Source organism: Bos javanicus, chromosome 5 (genome assembly GCF_032452875.1).
Source record: "Bos javanicus breed banteng chromosome 5, ARS-OSU_banteng_1.0, whole genome shotgun sequence".
In the NCBI taxonomy this organism is placed as follows: Eukaryota; Metazoa; Chordata; class Mammalia; order Artiodactyla; family Bovidae; genus Bos; species Bos javanicus.
The window spans coordinates 83,152,399-83,170,514 of NC_083872.1; the positions used below are offsets into that span (position 1 = coordinate 83,152,399).

The following is an 18,116-nucleotide window of genomic DNA, read 5'->3' on the forward strand; positions in this document are numbered from 1 at the left end:
CGCAACATTAAACAAAAAAGCAAGCTATGAAAGCGTATGTAGTGTATGATCACACGTACATATGTGTATCACATGTATACTTACATATATGTATAAATTTCCTATTCTTCTAGATGCACAAGAAAAAGACCAGAAAGTCACCAATAATTATCTGTTTTTCCTTTGATATTTTTTCAAAGGTAACTGAAAACTTGATACCTTTTCAAACTTTCTAATTTCCTAAAATATCACTACATGTCTTTTATCACCAAGGGCAGGGATCACTTTCAAAGTAATTTCAACCGACATAAACACCAGAATCTCTTCAGATTTATCTTTAAGAAGCCATCCACGAATGCCAGTTCTTGGCTCTGTCTTTGAACTTTCAGAGAGAGAAGTCACCCTTCCCTATGCCTGTAAGGCATACTCCACAAGGATGAGTAACACACCTTCTTATCTCTTCATTCCTACTTCTTGCTTCTTCCTTTCAACTTAAACATCTTACAAAAAACTTACATTTAATTACGTCAGAAAGTAAATGTGTACCTCTTCCCCCACAGCCAGTCTGCTAACAACCCCATTTCTAGCCATGGCACTAACCTTTCTCCCAATCAGAATCTTGGAAAGCAGCCTTCATACACCTCTCCCTTTCCCATTTCGGGTTCATTAATAAAATCTGCTGAAATCTCTCTCCCATCGCATCTTACTCCTCACCCATACTTCTGCCCCTGACTGCACTTTCAGTAACATGATGGTGCCTGTGTGCATGCTGGTCGCTCCGACCCCACAGACCGTAGCCCACCAGGCTCCCTGTCCAAGGGATTCTCCAGGCAAGAATACTAGAGTGGGTTGCCGTGCCCTCCTCCAGGGGATCTTCCCGATCCAGAGATCAAACCTGTGTCTCTTACGTCTCCTGCACTGGCAAAAGGGTCCTTTGCCACTAGCGCCACCTGGGAAGCCCTACGTGACGGTACCAGCGTTCAAGCGGGTCTTCCCGAGGCCATCTCACCCTTCTCTAAATCACGGCTCTGTATACAGAATTTGGATGATGGCGTTTGGAGGCTCAAAAACTTCGAAGCTGTCTCCTTTTTTCCATTCCAATCTTAACTTCTCTGCCTGGTTTTTATTAAACCCCATAATTTGGCTCCACCCTAACTACTTAACTCTATTTTCCATCATTTGCTGGTCTCACCCCTCATCAACCAAGAGACATGCCATAATGAATCTTACCACCAAGCTCTGGAAAATCTAAACATAAAAATGGCCCTTCCCTTCATCTGTACTTTTATTTTGAAAGCCTAATGGATTTCCCCTCTTTTACAAAGCTTTTCTTGATTTCTCCAACCTCATTTATGTTTCACTTTTCTGAACCTGTCTCAAGTGTGTATGTGTGTGTATGTGTGTGTGCATAAGTTCTTCATCTATTCATTCACTGATGGACACTTAGGTCATTTCCATGTCTTGGCTAGTGTAAATAATGCTATGAACATGGAGGTGCAGATATCTTTTCCAGTTAGTGTTTTTGTTTCCTCTGAACATATTCTCAGAAGTTACTATGTAATTTTGACTTACTGATCAAGTGGACTTTAACCTTAAAGTGGAAAAAGAGATAGAAAAAGTTCAGATATTACTGCAACAATGAAAGCAGCTGGTCAGTCTCTCTTTAAAAAATGACAATAGTGAGAATGGTCCAGCAAGTTATTTATTGCAGAAGAAGAAATGGGAAAGGTGTGAGCAACAATGCAGCCTTAGACACCTGCAAACCCATGTCCAGAATATGGGATTAAATAAAGAAAGAAAATTAGCGTTATAAAAATAAGCTAAAAATAAGTTATAATACCACTAAGCATCACTGCAATTTGAAGGGATGGGACTTAGAAACATAAAGAACTGCCGGTCTGGATTATTTTAGAGGCTGAAGCTGACACAGAAAGAAACCAAGCTGTAATGGGGACTTCAACATTTGGGATATTTGCTAGAGCTCTCCTACAGCTAAAACTCAAGGCACCTGATAATGCCTTGCTTAACCTCCACCTCTCACATAGGGAAAGAAACATTCTGGATAGGAATACAACTACTGGGAAGAAATCAGATGACTGAAGAGCAATGGTTAATTGGAAAACCTGAGAGTAACTCTCAACTCTACAATTGCTGGGGACAGGAATGTGGGACATGCTTAGGGAACAGAAATTACAAAAACTTCAGAGGAAAGAAAAGTAAACCCTGTTGAGACTCTAAAGGGGAAGTTGCATCATATGTTTTAGGAAGTTCTCAAGAACAGAATTCTAGCTAAACTATCCTTGATTAATTAATCCCACAAAAATACTGAGCATCCACTATGGGCCAGATAATGGGACTTCCCCAGTAGCTCAGAGGTAAAGAATCCGCCTGCAATGCAGAAGCTGCAGGAGATGAGAGTTCAATCCCTGGTCAAGAAGATCGCCTGCAGGGGAGCATGGCAACCCACTCCAGTTTTCCTGTCTGGAGAATCCCATGGACAGAGGAGCCTGGTGGGCTACAGTTTATAGAGTCGCAGAGTCAGACACAACCAAGCATGTAGGCAACAAGGAAAATACAAAGGAAGTAGAAAACATGATTACTGCCCTGGAGATAGTGAACATTTCAAACTTGGTTGAAAGAAAATTTGGGCTTCCCTAGTGGCTCAGAGAGTAAAGAATCTGCCTGCAACGCAGGAGACCTGAGTTCAGCATCTGGGTTGGGAAGATCCTTTGGAGGAGGGCATGGCAACCCACTTCAGTATTCTTGCCTGGAGAATTCCTGTGGAGAGAGGAGTGTGGCGCTCTACAGTCCAGGGGGCTGCAAAGAGTCAGACATGATTGAAAGTAAATTATAAACTGAAAATGAATTTAAAAGAATAACTAGGATGATGTTTCATATCCACACAGAACTTGATAAAATAACAGGTTTAAACTTCTGGGTTTTAGAGTAAATAATTCTTAAAGCTATATCACTAGAATAATCTAGGAAAGAAGGCTGAGATAAAGTGAGAGAACTAAAAAAAGAAGATAAGTGAGAAAGACATGTGGAAAGAGATAGAACCAAACAGTATGCCCTGGTTCACTCTAGTTACATAGAAAAAAGTACAACTGAAATGATTTGGTATAAAGAAAAAAAATGGCATTCTGGTTATAATGTGCAACAGAGAAAAGGAGAAGAGTCTGAAAAGACTAGCTGCACACAGAGCTCTCCAACGAACTGAGGTTTTAAAAGACACAGATAAAAGACAACATATAACATGGACACCTGGAAAAGCAGCTCAGGGTAACATCAGGAAGCAAAAAGCCCACAGTGAGCTGAGCTTAAGAAAACCATCAAGGGCTACCAAAGGGGCTTTTGAATTTATGTCCAGGAGAGAAAATTTACAAAAGGCCTGGGTACACTGGTTAAAGTGAACGGTGTAGTTAACACATGACAGGGAAAAAAGAACGACCTCTACTTTTATGTCGATTTTTAAAATGTTTACACTTGAATACCACCTTACAGTTTACATGTTTCTATTTTACAATGTCCTTGAGAGGCAGGTCCAGCCCCTACTTTAAAGAGAACTCTCTGTCCAGTGTGCATCCCCCACTTGAACTCGGCCTCCTTCCTTGGTCTCCTCCTCAGGATGACGGCCGGAAGTGGAGTCCATGGGGTGAGGGAACCAAAGCCCAAGACGGCGGGGGCCACAAAAGAGCTGCCCCCAGTGCCTTGCAGGTCTTCTGACTCAGCCAGCTGACAAGGTCACACACCAGGAATTTGCCTGTGAACTGTGCTGAGGACAAGTACTCTTTGATGGATTATGGAGACCTGAGAGCTCTGCTAAAAGATAGAATACAGGCCTCCCAATCCTCCAAAATGAGGAAGGAGCATGAACATTACAAAATACTAACATGAACATTACAAAAGAGCATGGATATGATGAAACACTAATATCAGTAATAATGTTAGGCTTATCACCCAGCTTGAAGAATATTCGAAAAAAGATCATAAAGCAGATGGCTTCTGAACAAAGATGGGTGGTCACTAGAGATCCACATGGATTCAGGAGGAACAAGTCTTGCCCAGTAACTCTACTTCTTTTCTTGGCAAACCTACGAGGCAAACAATCTATGTGACTCTTTGAAAGGTATTTAACAAGCTTCACTCTCCAAGTTTTTTAAAGGGGTAAGGGAGAAAGATGAGGAAACATGGGCTGAGATGTGTTTATAAAGCAATAAAACTCAGAATGCTCATAGACAAGTTCTATACAAGACTTATGGGGCTTCAGCAGTTATACTAACAATGAACCAGATAAAGCTTTTAATGACACTCTTATCAAAACTGGAGGATGAATAGATCCTGGAGAATAACCAAGAGCAGGACAGCAGAGTCAGAATCCAAACTAATTTTTACAGAAGGTTAACTTTAACAAATGAAATTTAATAGAGAGAAGGTAAAAATTATATTTGGATTCAAAAACAAATGCTAAATATAAATTGTGATAACCTATTATATACATAAGGAACAACTTAAGATTTTGCTGAATAAAGCTTGACACAAATTAAAAGTATGGAAAAGCTGTCCTCAAAATTTACATGATCTCAATCTTAGGCTGAGTTAATAGACATAGATTAGAAACAAGCAAGATGAATGCCATACACTAGGCTGTAGCACTGGGTTCTGACCTGGAGAAGTTTTCAATAGTTGGCAGTGTGCTATAGTAGTACAAAAGGACAAAGTAAAATGTCCTCACAATTTGAAAATTAAGTCACCTTCTGGGAGTAATAACAGCATGAACCAAAAGAATTAGAAATGACTATCAACATAAGTAATTCCAAGAAAAGGTATAATTGAAAATATTTAAGAACACTCAAACCCAATCAAAAGTGAGCAGGGTGTACTTTCTGGGAGGCTGGATTATAACAGAATGTGAATTAAGAAAGCTGCTGCTGCTGCTGCTGCTAAGTTGCTATAGTCGTGTCTGACTCTGTGTGACCCCATAGACAGCAGCCCATCAGGCTCCCCTGTCCCTGGGATTCTCCAGGCAAGAACACTGGAGTAGGTTGCCATTTCCTTCTCCAATGCATGAAAGTGAAAAGTGAAAGTGAAGTCGCTCAGTCGTGTCCGACTCTTCTCGACCCCATGGACTGCAGCCTACCAGGCTCCTCCGTCCATGGGATTTTCCAGGCAAGAGTACTGGAGTGGGTTGCCATTGCCTTCTCCTAAGAAAGCTGAAACATTGTCAATTGTGTTTTTGTCTGGCTAAAGGAAAGACTGTATTAACAGAAGGTCCTCAGTCACTCAGTCATGTCCAACTCTTTGTGGCCCCATGGACTGTAGTCCATCAGGCTCCTCTGCCCATGCAATTTTCTAGGCAAGAATTCTGGAGTAGGGAGCAATTTCCTACTTCAGGGGATCTTCCCGACCCGGGGCTCAAACCTGCATGTCTTGTGTCTCCTGTACTGATGGGTGGATTCCTTACCACTAGCACCACCTGGTGAGCCTGTTAAGAGAAGAATATTACATTAATCTGTTGGGGGTGGGGACAGGAGTTTAACAAGCAAGATTTTGCCTGTATTTCCCAACACTGTCTGAGACAGAGATGGCTAACTATGTCCAGAGCACTGCTGGTAGGTGTATCCTTATTAAAAAGAGGCTCCATCAGCTCTCCTGGCTCAGTGACACTCCTCATTAAGATGACCTATTTTGATTAGAATTAACCACTTCCCAAGTAGACTGTCCTACTGGGGTGACAGTGCGCTGACCAAATTATGAAGTTTCCGTTCTACTCACAGTGATATTAATAAATTCATTAGTTGACGTCTTGCTTCTCTGTCAGTCTCCTGGTCACTTGCTAAATATAAGTAGATTCCATAATCCCAAATATTTCTGGACACACACATACACACAAATTGACATTTATGGAACTGGAAAAGCAAAGTCTATTCATTAAGTTGTGTCATTCTATATCCAGATACCACAAACCTGTGAAGTCCTGTTTCTCTGTATGACAACTGTATTTTATCTAAAAGTGAACCACACATTTTAAGAGAGAAAACTAACAAAATATAACACATGTGGAAGAGAGTAGTCAGGAAAGTAAAAAGTCTGAAATCCCTGATATTTGAACAAATTTGAACATGCTTAGCTTGAGACAGAGAAGATTGAGACCGCTGTCCTCAGTCGTCACTCTTGCTGTCGTTTAGTTGCTCAGTCGTGTCTGACTCTTTGCAATCCCATGGACTATAGCCTGCCAGGCTCCTCTGTCCAAGGGATTTCCCAGGAAAGCATACTGGAGCGGGTTGCCATTTCCTTCATCATTCTTTCAGTGATATAAAGTTATCTCTAACTCTGTGATGAGAATCAGTTGAAATCTGTGTAATGAAGAGTTTTTCAATTTATACTGTCCCAGGCCTGGCACAGGCATGGTTCAGTAAGTCTGGACACATGGGAAATGTTCACAGTGTTAGCTATGATTGTGTTGTATTACAAGATGTTGTGGGAATGCAAAGGAGGGGTACCTAACTCTGAACAAGAGGTGCGGGATCAAGGAAGGCAACCTCAAAAGTAGAGATACCTAAGCAGGGTATGAAAGAAAGCACGGGAGTTACCCAGAAGAGTGTGGGAGAAGGAATTCCAGAAAGAAGCATGTAAGATTCAAGGTCAGAGAAAGCTGCAGAGGTGAGTAGAGGGGGTAATGAAAGAGAAGGCTAGAAAAGCAAAAGGGCACCACTTCTTGAAGGGACTCAGGTCACAGGCCATGGTAAGGAATCTGGTGGAGATGATGGAGAATCACTGGAAATTGTAACTGTGGGAGTTACATAATCCGATTTATGTTTGAGGAGAACCCTTTTGGCAACCACACATAAAATGGACTGGAAGAGCACAAGGCTGGTAGCAGAAAAAGACGGTTATTTCAATAATTTGGAGTCCACATGAAGATACTGACACTGTAGAAAGAGCCGAGATGGGGACTTCCCTGGTGGTCTAGGGGCTCAGACTCCATGTTTCCAGTTCCAGGGGCCCAAGTTCGATCCCTGAAAGGGAACTAGATTCCACATGCTGCAACTAAGAGTTTATGTGAGTGATAAACAAGAGGAGAGTCAAGGATGATTTCCAGCTTTACGGCTGGGACAACCAAAGAGAATAATACTGTGCACTGGAGGAGGTAAGAAGCCTGAGACAGATTCCGGGAAAGGAGAAGGTAACACTGAGTCTTCTGGAAAAACACCCAGGTGGTGATGTCTACGAAAGAGATGAGCCACTGGAGTCTCAAGCTCAGAAAAGGGGTCCGGTTTGAAAGTCATCATCACAGAGTAGTCACTGAAGGAAACATCAGAGCCTATGAGATCATCCAGACCCCAGAGTGTGAGAAGTAAGCAGAGGGTTGGGGACAGAGGGCTGGAGAACACCAATCACTCAGGACAATGAAAGTCAGTGATTTCATGATCTGTTAAGTTTCTTTTCTTTGCAAGGAACTGAAATATTTAGGCAAAGACTAAACACCCACTTACCAAGGATTAGGGGGAATTCACAGCACAGAAATGGACTATCTGACCTCAATAGGATCTTTCACCTCTGAAATGAGTCAAAGACTTTAATTCAATCTAGTATTTCTTACAATCTGAGAAAACTTTTTATCACCACTACAAAAAAACTAAAATCTTACTTTTTTTTTCATACTTAATTTAATTCTTTGGCCATGTTTGTTCAAGGATGAAAAAACACTTTGAGGAACTAAAGTTTCTTGTTTGATAATGTCTCCATAAAGGGAAGGAGTCCCTGACTGACCAAGACAGGAGAGCACAGGCTCTCACCTGATTTCTTGTTCTATGTCCCCCTCTATGGGTCCTGTTATACGGTTGGTATCTGGATGTAGTTTTACCCAAACACATGTGCCTACTTATTCTTCCTTTCCCTTTCTGTCACCCTGTGCCTGACTGGGGCTAGACTTAACCTATGGTTTTAAGTCTTGAAGGTTTTCCGAAATGTAGCTATAATTTCCACTAATATTTAAAGTGTATTGGCTTTTGTTTCCCTTTCTGCTCAATTCTAAAAACAGAGACACAGGTATATAAACACATTTAAAAAAATTAAATCCAGAAATGTTTGATTAAAACAAATTGTCATTTTTGGCACAACAATATACCCAGAGTATTTTTAGAGAGGACTTAAAATTTCACCTTAAAAAATGACACTGGTTCTACCCAGAGACACTTGGAACAGGTGTCAGAGATATTTGACCTCTTTCAACCATAAGCACCTTTCTCCTGCCCCGAGTCAAAACCTGCCCTGCCCCTCTGCACGCCCTCTCTTTCTTCTCCTGCCCTTGTCTTTCACTCTCTTCCTGGCAGTACCCATAAACTTTTACTACCACTAATGGTAGTAAAGCTAACACAGCTGCCACCCCCCCAACCCTTCACCTAGAAATACAATGGGTATAAATCTAACTGGAGTCTACAATGAACTTTTTGGTTGTCCTTAAAAAACAATTTAACTATATTCTGTGTCAGTGGCCCAATCCACAGGACAGGAAAACAAATGGCTGAAGCAAGTAAACTTTTGTGGAAAGAAACCACAAATGCTTTTTAGCTCTAGCAGTCTAATGGGGAGGCTCAGAACCAGACTTGCAGATGCAGGTTTCTAAATGAGCAAAACAGAGAGAAACAGGACAAACTAGAGGTAACGGTTGACACCATTTGAAGTCTAGAGTCCTACTAAGTAATTACAACACAATAAGCATTAGAGAAGATGGTGAAAAAAAAAATCAAGGCTAGATCCAGAATAAAAGGACTTCAGCACTAGATATTACAATTCTGGGAAAGTTTTAGGGGCACCATAAAACTTTATGGGAAAGGTAAATAATTATGTTCCTCTCAAGTCAGGTGCTCTTGAAGCTGTGTTCTGGTGCTGCACTCTCATACAACAAGCTTACTTGCTTCACACATTCATCAAAGGAAAGGGTTTTAGGATTTTTTCCTCTCTGGCTAATGGTATCATTACCTTTTCTGTTTAATTTCACAAAATGGGAGCAAGAGACAATGTATCCCTGGCAGCCGACTTGGGAAACACAGCAGAGGTGCTTCCAGGAGGCTATACGAGGCAACAGAAACATTTCCTTACAAAAGTTCAGAGTGCTGAAGCTAAATAAACTAAATATGGAAAAACATAGCAAATAAAAAGTTATTTTACCAGGACAAGTTCATTTATCTTACCTAGCCTCTTGTCCCAACACTAAAGTAATCCCCAGTCTCTCACATTCTGTGCTATTATATCTTCCTCCTGCTCGTTGGCCAGAAAAACTCCTACTCACCCTTCAAGTCTAAGCTCCAACACCACCACCGCCCTGGAAACCTTTGATTCTCCCAACAGGTGCTCCTTTTCCTTTCTTCCTGAGTGCTCCTTCATTACAGCAGCTATATGCTATTGCAATTATCTCTAAACTTTGAGGTAGCTCGGCAGTTGCTTGCCTGCTTTGAGGGTACAACTCATCTTTCCATCATTGCATCTCCTGGAACAGGACACAGACCTCACATGTAATCACAGAGGCAAAGAACTCCCTATGTCTCAGCATGAAGGGCCAACACTCACCCATCCAAGTCTCCTTTCCAATCCCACCAGGTTTATTTATTTATTTTTTTAATATAAATTTACTTATTCCCAGCAGGTTTAGAAAATTTCACTATCAATCCTTTTGGAGAAGGAAACGGCAATTCACTCCAGTATTCTTGCCTGGAAAATGCCACGGACAGAGGAGCCCCGTGGGTGGGCTACAATCCGTGGGGTCATGAAAGAGTCAGACACAACTGAGCACGAGTGCAATCTCTTAGATTATTTAAAGCAGCCTCTTCCTCGGTCTTTCCATTTCCAGTCCATCTTCCCTTGAATCCGTCCCATATACACTACTGCCTCTGTAATCTTACTAAAGTAGAACTTTAATTAAATGTACCAGGTTGCACAGTTGATGATGCAGAGAATGAAAAGTTGAAAAACACCTGTTCTCTAAGCTGAATGGGCTCAAATCCAAAAGGGCAGAGAAAGAAGTAAATAATTAACACAAAACTCATCAGGTGTTATAGAGATATTTCAAACTCATGCTAATCCCTCCCCTGGCATGTCTTTCACTCATAAATGGACAATTTCTATTTCACTTTATATAGGAAGCCATACTAATCTCTCCAGCCTGAAGCACTCTTTTCTCCTTCTGTTTCCCAGTACCCTGTTACTTGCTTATCACTTTCTGCTTGATTTACACTTATTTGTACTCATACATTATGTCTCTTACTGGATTGAACCTTCCTAAATAGAAGGGCAATCCCTTTCACTTGTCTCTATTTTGCCACGGTACCTAATAAAGTGTCCAGAATATAGTTGATAAATGTTGAACTGTGATGATTAAGCTCATGAAAATATTATGAGTCTGTGATTCCTCGAGGATTTGCCAGTATTAAGAATATCAGTGGGTCAAATAATACACACAATTCAAGGCTGAAATTTTTCCACTCTCGCCACCAAAATACAAAGTCTACTCTGTTTGGCAAAGTAATAGTGGACATAAGGAGAACATCCTCAACCAGATTTGAAAGATGTGTCCAAATTCAATGGGTCACTACTGTAAAAACACAACAAAAGGCAACTCCCCAGTCTCTAAAGTCAGCCCCTGCTTACACACACAGAATCATTATGAAGGGCAAACATGTTATGGCATTTCCGTAATGGGGGCAAGTCAATGGACAAGTGCTCAGCTAAGTAAAAATGTCCACAGCGGGGCAAACACTAAATTTAATAAAGCAAGATACAGGTACAAGATAGTATTTCAAAAATGGATCATTCAATAAACTCTCTGATCACTCAAATTCCATAGGTGAATACTTGAAGCTTGTCCATCCTTTAAAGCTTTTAATTGGTTTCCTAAAACAAAGCTACTGGAAGACTCCTCACCAAGCCCTCTTTCTTTAATTTCACTTTTGAAACAATATCTATCCTCCCTCCAGCCATTCCTTCATCATAATTAATCTAGTTAAACCCAACAGCTGTGTGCAGGATGAGGCAGACAGAAACTTAACTATCACTCACCTGAACTGTAAGAATTGAGGATTTAAAACAGTTCATGATTCAAAATGCAGAACTAAAATTCCAATTTCTCAATTTTGACCAAAAAAGCTCAAAACTGTAAGACCCTTTAGGAAAATGCTGTGCTACAATGATATACATCTGCTCCCAACTGGTGTGAAATCAGAACATTTAATCACATCATTTATTTCAGCATTAAAATTGCTGAGGCCCAAAACCATCTCATCAACTAACTTTGCAGAAGCCTTAGCAAACTACCTTTGGCAGCTTTTAATCTAAAGACACAAATTTAAGTTTGCTTTGAGGATTAACCAAGAAAATGTCTAAAAATGCTTTGTAAGACTCTAAAGCACAATACAAACATAAGGTGTTACTAGTATTCTTATAGTTAGCTCTCGCCAAGAGTAGGTCCCCCCTTATAGGAAATCTGAGCAGAGCTGAAGTTATTTCTGTATACTTTTCCCAAAGGAATTTATGTTCTATATCAAAAATGTAAATAACTCCTAAAAAAAGGAGGGAGGAGAGGAAAGAAACAAAATTCAGGTGAGACTAGAAGGAGGAGGTAAATTAAATAGCACAGGAGAAGTTTTTTGTAATAAAATAAAGCAACATAAGAGAAAGCAACCCTGGATCTCAGAGATCAGTTTCTAACCCTGCCACTTAACTATCTACTCAGCTACTCCTGTGGCCCTGGTCCCTTCACCCCTCTAGGCTTCAGTTTCCTTGTTTGTAACTAGAGATAACAGCTCAGACAGTTGCTGTGGGGTTAAATGAGATAATATTTATATAAAGCACTCAGTACTATATCTGGTACATAGTAAGTATTAAGCTAATGATTACTGTTGTTGGTAAAATTATTACTTGACCTGTACCCTGATTGGTGACATTCAGGAAGAAAAAGGAGCCAAGAACATGTCAGCAGGGAAGATGAAATACAGAGGACTAAGTCTATATTCCACTGCTGGGTGACAACATTTGGGAAACATGGATTACCACAAAGCATTTTTCGTGTTAAATACACAAATTACTTACTGTGCTTCCAGGACTGCTGAAGAATCTAGAGAAGCGTAGCCAAAATCTCCAAGTCATAAAAGCTGAAGAGCAATGACTGTATAGAAGGAGAACAGGACAAAAAAAAAAGTGCTTAGTGATGTGTAACTTTCAATTTTCCAAATATTCATAGAAAGAATGAAAGTGAGGCTCCATAGCAAAGCTACCACAACTCTGCTGACCCAAAATAGATGGTTTCAGCATCATGTAGAATCATTTCAGTTTCTACCATCTTGTTTTTTATTCTGGGGAAGTGGCTATATCTGTGATTGATTTTGAGATGATGTGTGTGTGTGTGTGTGTGCGCGCGCGTGAGCATGCATGTGCTCAGTAGCTCAGTCATGTCCAACTCTATGCAACCCCCTGGACTGTAGCCCATCAGCCTTCTGCGTCTATAGGATTTTTCCAGGGAGGAATACTGAAGTGGGTTGCCATTTCCTCCTCCAGGGAATCTTCCTGACCCAGGGGTCGAACTCACATCTCTTGCATCTCCTGCATTGGCAAGTAGACTTTTTACCAGTAGGGTCACCTGGGAAATCATTATTAACGCCATCATATTTGATAACTGCAAAAACAGTAAAAGCGTCCTAAAATTAGGAAGAAGAGGAATTGAATCCCCTCCTGAAGCAGATGAAGAGATAGCAAATAATTGTAAAAGGTTAAAAACAATGGACACTGCCTTTGCATATGAGCTCAGCGTCTTAAACACTCTAACATGTGAAAAGTCTGCATCCATGGATATTAAGACCCATGTCACCAACCAGAGATCTGATGTGAAAGTAAGTGAAAGTGTTAGCCATTCAGCTGTATCTGTTTGCGACTCCATGGACTGTAGCCCACCAGACTCCTCTTCTGTCCATGGAATTCTCCAGGCAAGAATACTGGAATAGGTACCGATTCCCTTCTCCAGGGGATCTTCCCAACTCAAGAATCAAACCCAGGTCTCCTGCATTGCAGGCAGATTCTTTACCACTGAGCAATATGGGAAGCCCCATGGAACCAATAAGAATCAGCAAAAGACCAGGAAAACAGGAAACATTCCATATGGGTGGCCAGAGAATCAACACCCACTTGGGTTGTCAACCTGTCTAGGGTTAATTCAGGGGAAGGCAAAGAGCTTAAGAATTTAAAAGCTGAACACAGTACAAGTACTACTGTCATAAGCCACAGACAAATTGCCAAAGTTCGAGGCCTTTCTGAATTTACACAACATCAACATGAACGGTCAACTCACTATCTGACCTGTAACTGCTAAGGTCTGAGGGAGGTTACAGCTCTCAGTGGACTTTCATTGGAGACAAAACTAGCCTATGATGGGAAAAGATGCCTCCAAAATTACTATCAGCAAGGAGGTGAGGGTATGTCTGGTTTCCCTTTGAGTTTGCCCAACTCATACTCCTCCTTACTGAGAATAACCTTTCAAAATAAAACCTGTACTTAAAGGAATGTGTAATTTTTCTTTTTTAATAACAAAGCAGAGTAGACTTAAAAGCATCTCCCTGAAATTATGGTCTGAAGATCCCCAAAATTTTGTCAATCAGGCGGTGATAAATGGAAATAATATGCCATCACTACTAATTCAGGCTGTGTGGAAAAACATTTTTTTAATGTGTTTTGCAATCTGTGTCTTACTATAATAATATACATACACTGGGCTCTAAATCCTGGATTTTGTTCTGCCACTTTTTCCCATTAGGTTTTAAGCTTGTCAAGGTTTCCTACAATCTACCACACTCACACAAGGAGAGGATACTTATATTCATTCATAAAAACTGTGCCCCTAGAGCTCTACTTAATACTACGAGTACAGCTGATAAGGGCTCTGACAAAGGTCTGCATCTTGCTGGGAGGAAAGGACAGCTAAGTATCCATATGGTTAGTATGGTCTAATGATAATTTTTTCCCCTTATCTTTAAATTCAATTTAAAGTGACTTCAATACCTAACCAACAAGTGCAAACCACTCCTGAAACTGCATAAATAAAATCAGTTGGACCATTCATTCAACAAAGAAGCATTTACCAAGTAGCCTAGTACTGGGCCCAGTGCAATTCTAGAGTACCTTTTATTTCACAACCCCAAAGAGCTTTCAAAGTTGCCCTAACATAAAAGTATCAGTGACTGAACTTCTCTCATTTTATACAACACTATTCAAAACACTGATTCAAGTGTTCAACACTATTCAAATTCACTGATTATAAATTTAGCTGTTGTGAAAATAAAAAACAAAAAGGGCTGCTGAGACTGACGTTCAATAATTAAATTCCAACTTCCCAATTCAATCCAAAAAATACCCAGTGCCAAGTGGTTTTAAAAAATTACAAGCCAAAATATACAATGATTCAAACATTCCACTAGGCAAAGGAATTAACATAGTTACAACTTCTCTCTTGTAAACCCTTGCTGGTACTGCTACTAGGTAATGAATCAAATTTATCAAAACCCCACTCAAGGATTATACCGTAATGTGCACCAAGAGCAATTTCTAAAAACGGAGTCAGTATCTAACATGCCAAAAATAACGTATTTACTTGGGTTTTCACCACTTTGGAGCTCTTTCTAGAAAACAGGTCCCTAAATTTAGGTGTCAGATGAATGAATGCATTTTCCCAAACCAACATCATCAAAAGTGGAAGAAAAATCAAGGAGACTGGTTAAGTACAAGGACACAAGTCAGAATTCCTGGGTGGGAACCCCTGCTTTACCATTTTCTAGATACCTCAATTACTCTGTCTGCAAAATGGGAATAAAAACATCCACTCCACACAGTTGCTCTAAGGATTAAACCAAGGTAGATTAGCACTGTAACGGCTTAGGAGAAAGCAGCATTATATACAGTGTTTGTTTATGATGATTATCATGTGACTAGATCATCTCAATCATCTATACAAATGTCTTTCCTTGATGAAAGCCTTCTTTAATTGGCCTAGTAGAATTTAACCCCTTCCTCCTCGGCTTCCCCACAAAATGGATTGTGTATTATATTTATTTAGGAATATCTTCTTCCCATCAGGTTAAAGACAAAAGACCACAGTTCATCTGAGTGCACAGGGCAGCAAATACTACTCATTGTTGCCCTTCAGTTCCTTCTCTCTAAAGGTTCTGAACAATAATACTGTGTCAATCAATTAGAAAACATTTACCTGGAGAAAGGAGCTTTATGTAATCAGCACACATCAGTACCGGACATACCTAGGTAAACACTCTCTTAAGACTTAAACAAAAATTTGGGAGGTGGGGAAGAAGGATTCACTTAATATCTTTTAACTACTGACCAAGGTTATCTTTTTAAATTAATTTTTTTAATTTCTTATGCTTTAAAAGCTCTCTCATTATTTCATTCAAAAAGTCTATGGTGTTTTTAATATAGAAATACAGTAGCATAATTTCCACATATGTCAAGTCAACCTAATCATAACTTACCCATCTGCTAATTTTAACATAATCTTGGGGTTGCTAGATGACAATATGCTTGCCTGATTCACCCTCCATTGTTTATGTAAAATCATTTTCACATTACACTGAGATGCAAAACTTTCTGGCTTTGATTTGTGCCCTTTTCTGTCTCTCAAAAAAGTGCCACACACATGCAAAAGAGCCTCCAACTTATCCCAGATCACTGGTTAAACACTGTCTAAAGGGTTATCCAACTTTGCTAACATGATGCTGCAGCCCTAACTTTGAGAGAACAGAACTTTTCTGAGAACAAATGGCTGAACTGAGGCTGCTGCTTTATTATCCCTTTCTACAAACTGTGATTCTTCCTTTGTTTTTATAGTGTGTTACCTTTAGAAATTATTTTTTTCAGCATAAAAACTGCTGAGGACACCTTATTTGCACAAATATTTCTGGTCTCCACTCTATGATTTATTTAAAAAGAAACTCAAAAACAAAAGGCTAAAGAAGAATTGCACTCATTTAATGTGGTTTTCCTAAGTCTAATTTTTTTTCATTCCCCAGTGGCAGGGGCTTCCAAAGGATTACAAAGACAACACCGAATTTGTTTCTCATTCTAAACATATCCCAAGTAAACGGGGAATGTTATTAGCCATCTTAACAAGGAGAACACCATAAATGCTAAGCCAGATTTAAAAAAAAAAAAAAAAAAATTTTTTTTTTTTAATCCATTGTACTTCCTCTGAGATCAGAATCTTTTACAGAAAGGTACTTTGATGAGTCTATGCAATGAACAAATGTCATCATAACTTAAACATCCTATTTTAGACGAATTTCTCTCCCCTCATATACTCACAAGAATGGTCAATTCACATACAATACCTCTCAGCTCCTGGATAGACAGTATAATAAACTTAATTGTTTTATATATCCTGAGGCATACAAAGAAAAACCAAACACAAAGAGGCTTCCAGTATCTTATATACATTTATGACCGAGACAAAGAACTTTCAAAAACCTGCCCTCAGTAAGCAAAACTGGGCTTCAACAACAATAAACCCTGCCTTAAAGTGAGGAGACCTGACAAGTATAAGGCCTAACCCCGTCCCCCACTCACAGCCCCCTAAAAACCAAGTCTCACTCCCAGCTTACAGCTGGGAGGCATAACTGAAACACTTAGAGCTGTTTCCTCAGATTTGAGTAGTATTAAAGCTAATACTCAGGCCACCTTTTCCAAGCAATTGGCTTCTATCAAAACTTATCCCAAGTTGCGTGAAATAGACAGGAGCGTTGGCTCTGCATTTTATCAAGTGAGGAACACTAGCATCATACTTTCTGGACCAGCCACTACTCCCTGCACCACCAGCTCTCCCCGCCCCCCTCCCCATTTCTTTTTATGTCTTTCCTCCAAATGCACAATACGAAAAGCGGTCCCATAAAACAAAAGTAGTATCAGTAAACGGGAGGCCACCGATTTTGAAAATAAAGTTAGTTCTTTTTCTCTCTACCTGGCAACTTTTAAGGGTGAAATGTTTCCTTCCTCCATCGGACACAACCTTCCCTATTTTAACCCATACCAAACAACCACTCGTTCGTCCCCTCGTAGTAAAGGTGAAAAAAAGGGAGTGGGAGAAAATGATGGTGCAAAGAAGGGTCTAGGATTCCAGCGGTAGGGTCCGATTTTGAGAGACCGGCTTTAAACACTCCTTGACTTCTGGGAGCTGGACGGCTTTTACTGTGTCTGTTTGAGAAATGTTTAGCAATCTGACGCATCAGTTTTTAGGAATGGTACACAAACAGCCCCCACAATCTAAGAGCCATGCCCAGAAGCCTTCCCCTCGCTGGCATCGGCTGGAGGGCACCGGACGGGAGAGCAGGGGATACAGGGGAAGGTCCACGACATTTGTTATTGTTTATGAAGCCCAGGCAGGGACAGAGAGCCCGGGGCTCGGGGACCGCGGAGGCGAGAGGCCAAAGGAGCCAGGAAGGACAAAGATTCCTCCCCGGGCCCCAAGCCACCTCTCCGGACACCGGGGGCCAGTATCACCCCAAGGAACAAGAGGGCCAAGGCCGTCACCGGAGCTTCACTGGAGATATTTCCAGCCTCGAAATCAGCCCGGCTTTCCCTGGACACCCTAAGACACATAAGATCTTCTCCTGATCCGGCTCTCAGAGTTGGGGCCGGAGCGGTAAGCCGTACCCCTAGCCTCCTCCGCGAAGGAGCGCCGCAACAGCGCACTCACCTGCCTCCGGTCGCGCCCGCGGCCGGCTCAGCCTCCGCACGGACCGCAGCCGGCCCGGAGACCGTCTGCTCCCTCTGCCCGCTCCGCCCTCGCCCCGCCCCCGGGAGGTGGGACCCGCCGCCGCGGAGCCGGAATCTCGGGGCGGCCTCCCAGAACTCTCGCGAGCCCTTCCTCCTCCGTTTCCAGGAGGCTTTGCCTGTCTCTGACGTCATACGCAGCACAGCCGGAAGTAGCCTTCTCTCGTCAACGCAGGCATCCCTCCCCGCCCCGCCCCGCCACACACACGCCCCACCCATCTGCGCCAGGTGAATTCCTGAGTAGCCCTGAAAGAGTTGTTTGAAGAATGAACGCCTCCCTTCCTCATCAGCCTCACCTCACCTCCCTCTTCTCTGCT

At 41.3% G+C, this 18,116-nt stretch overlaps 1 protein-coding gene across 1 annotated transcript in view; it reads right to left on the reverse strand.

The window, feature by feature from the left end:
• STK38L (serine/threonine kinase 38 like) overlaps window positions 1-17,736 on the reverse strand; it is an 82,511-nt gene extending 64,775 nt beyond the window's left edge. Inside the window, exons 1-2 of the mRNA XM_061417564.1 lie at window positions 17,723-17,736; window positions 12,067-12,142 (exon numbers count right to left, since the gene is read on the reverse strand). The gene's annotated coding sequence lies outside the window, so the exon portion shown is untranslated. The remainder of the gene's footprint in view (window positions 1-12,066; window positions 12,143-17,722) is intronic.
• Between the last annotated feature and the right edge of the window lie 380 nt (window positions 17,737-18,116).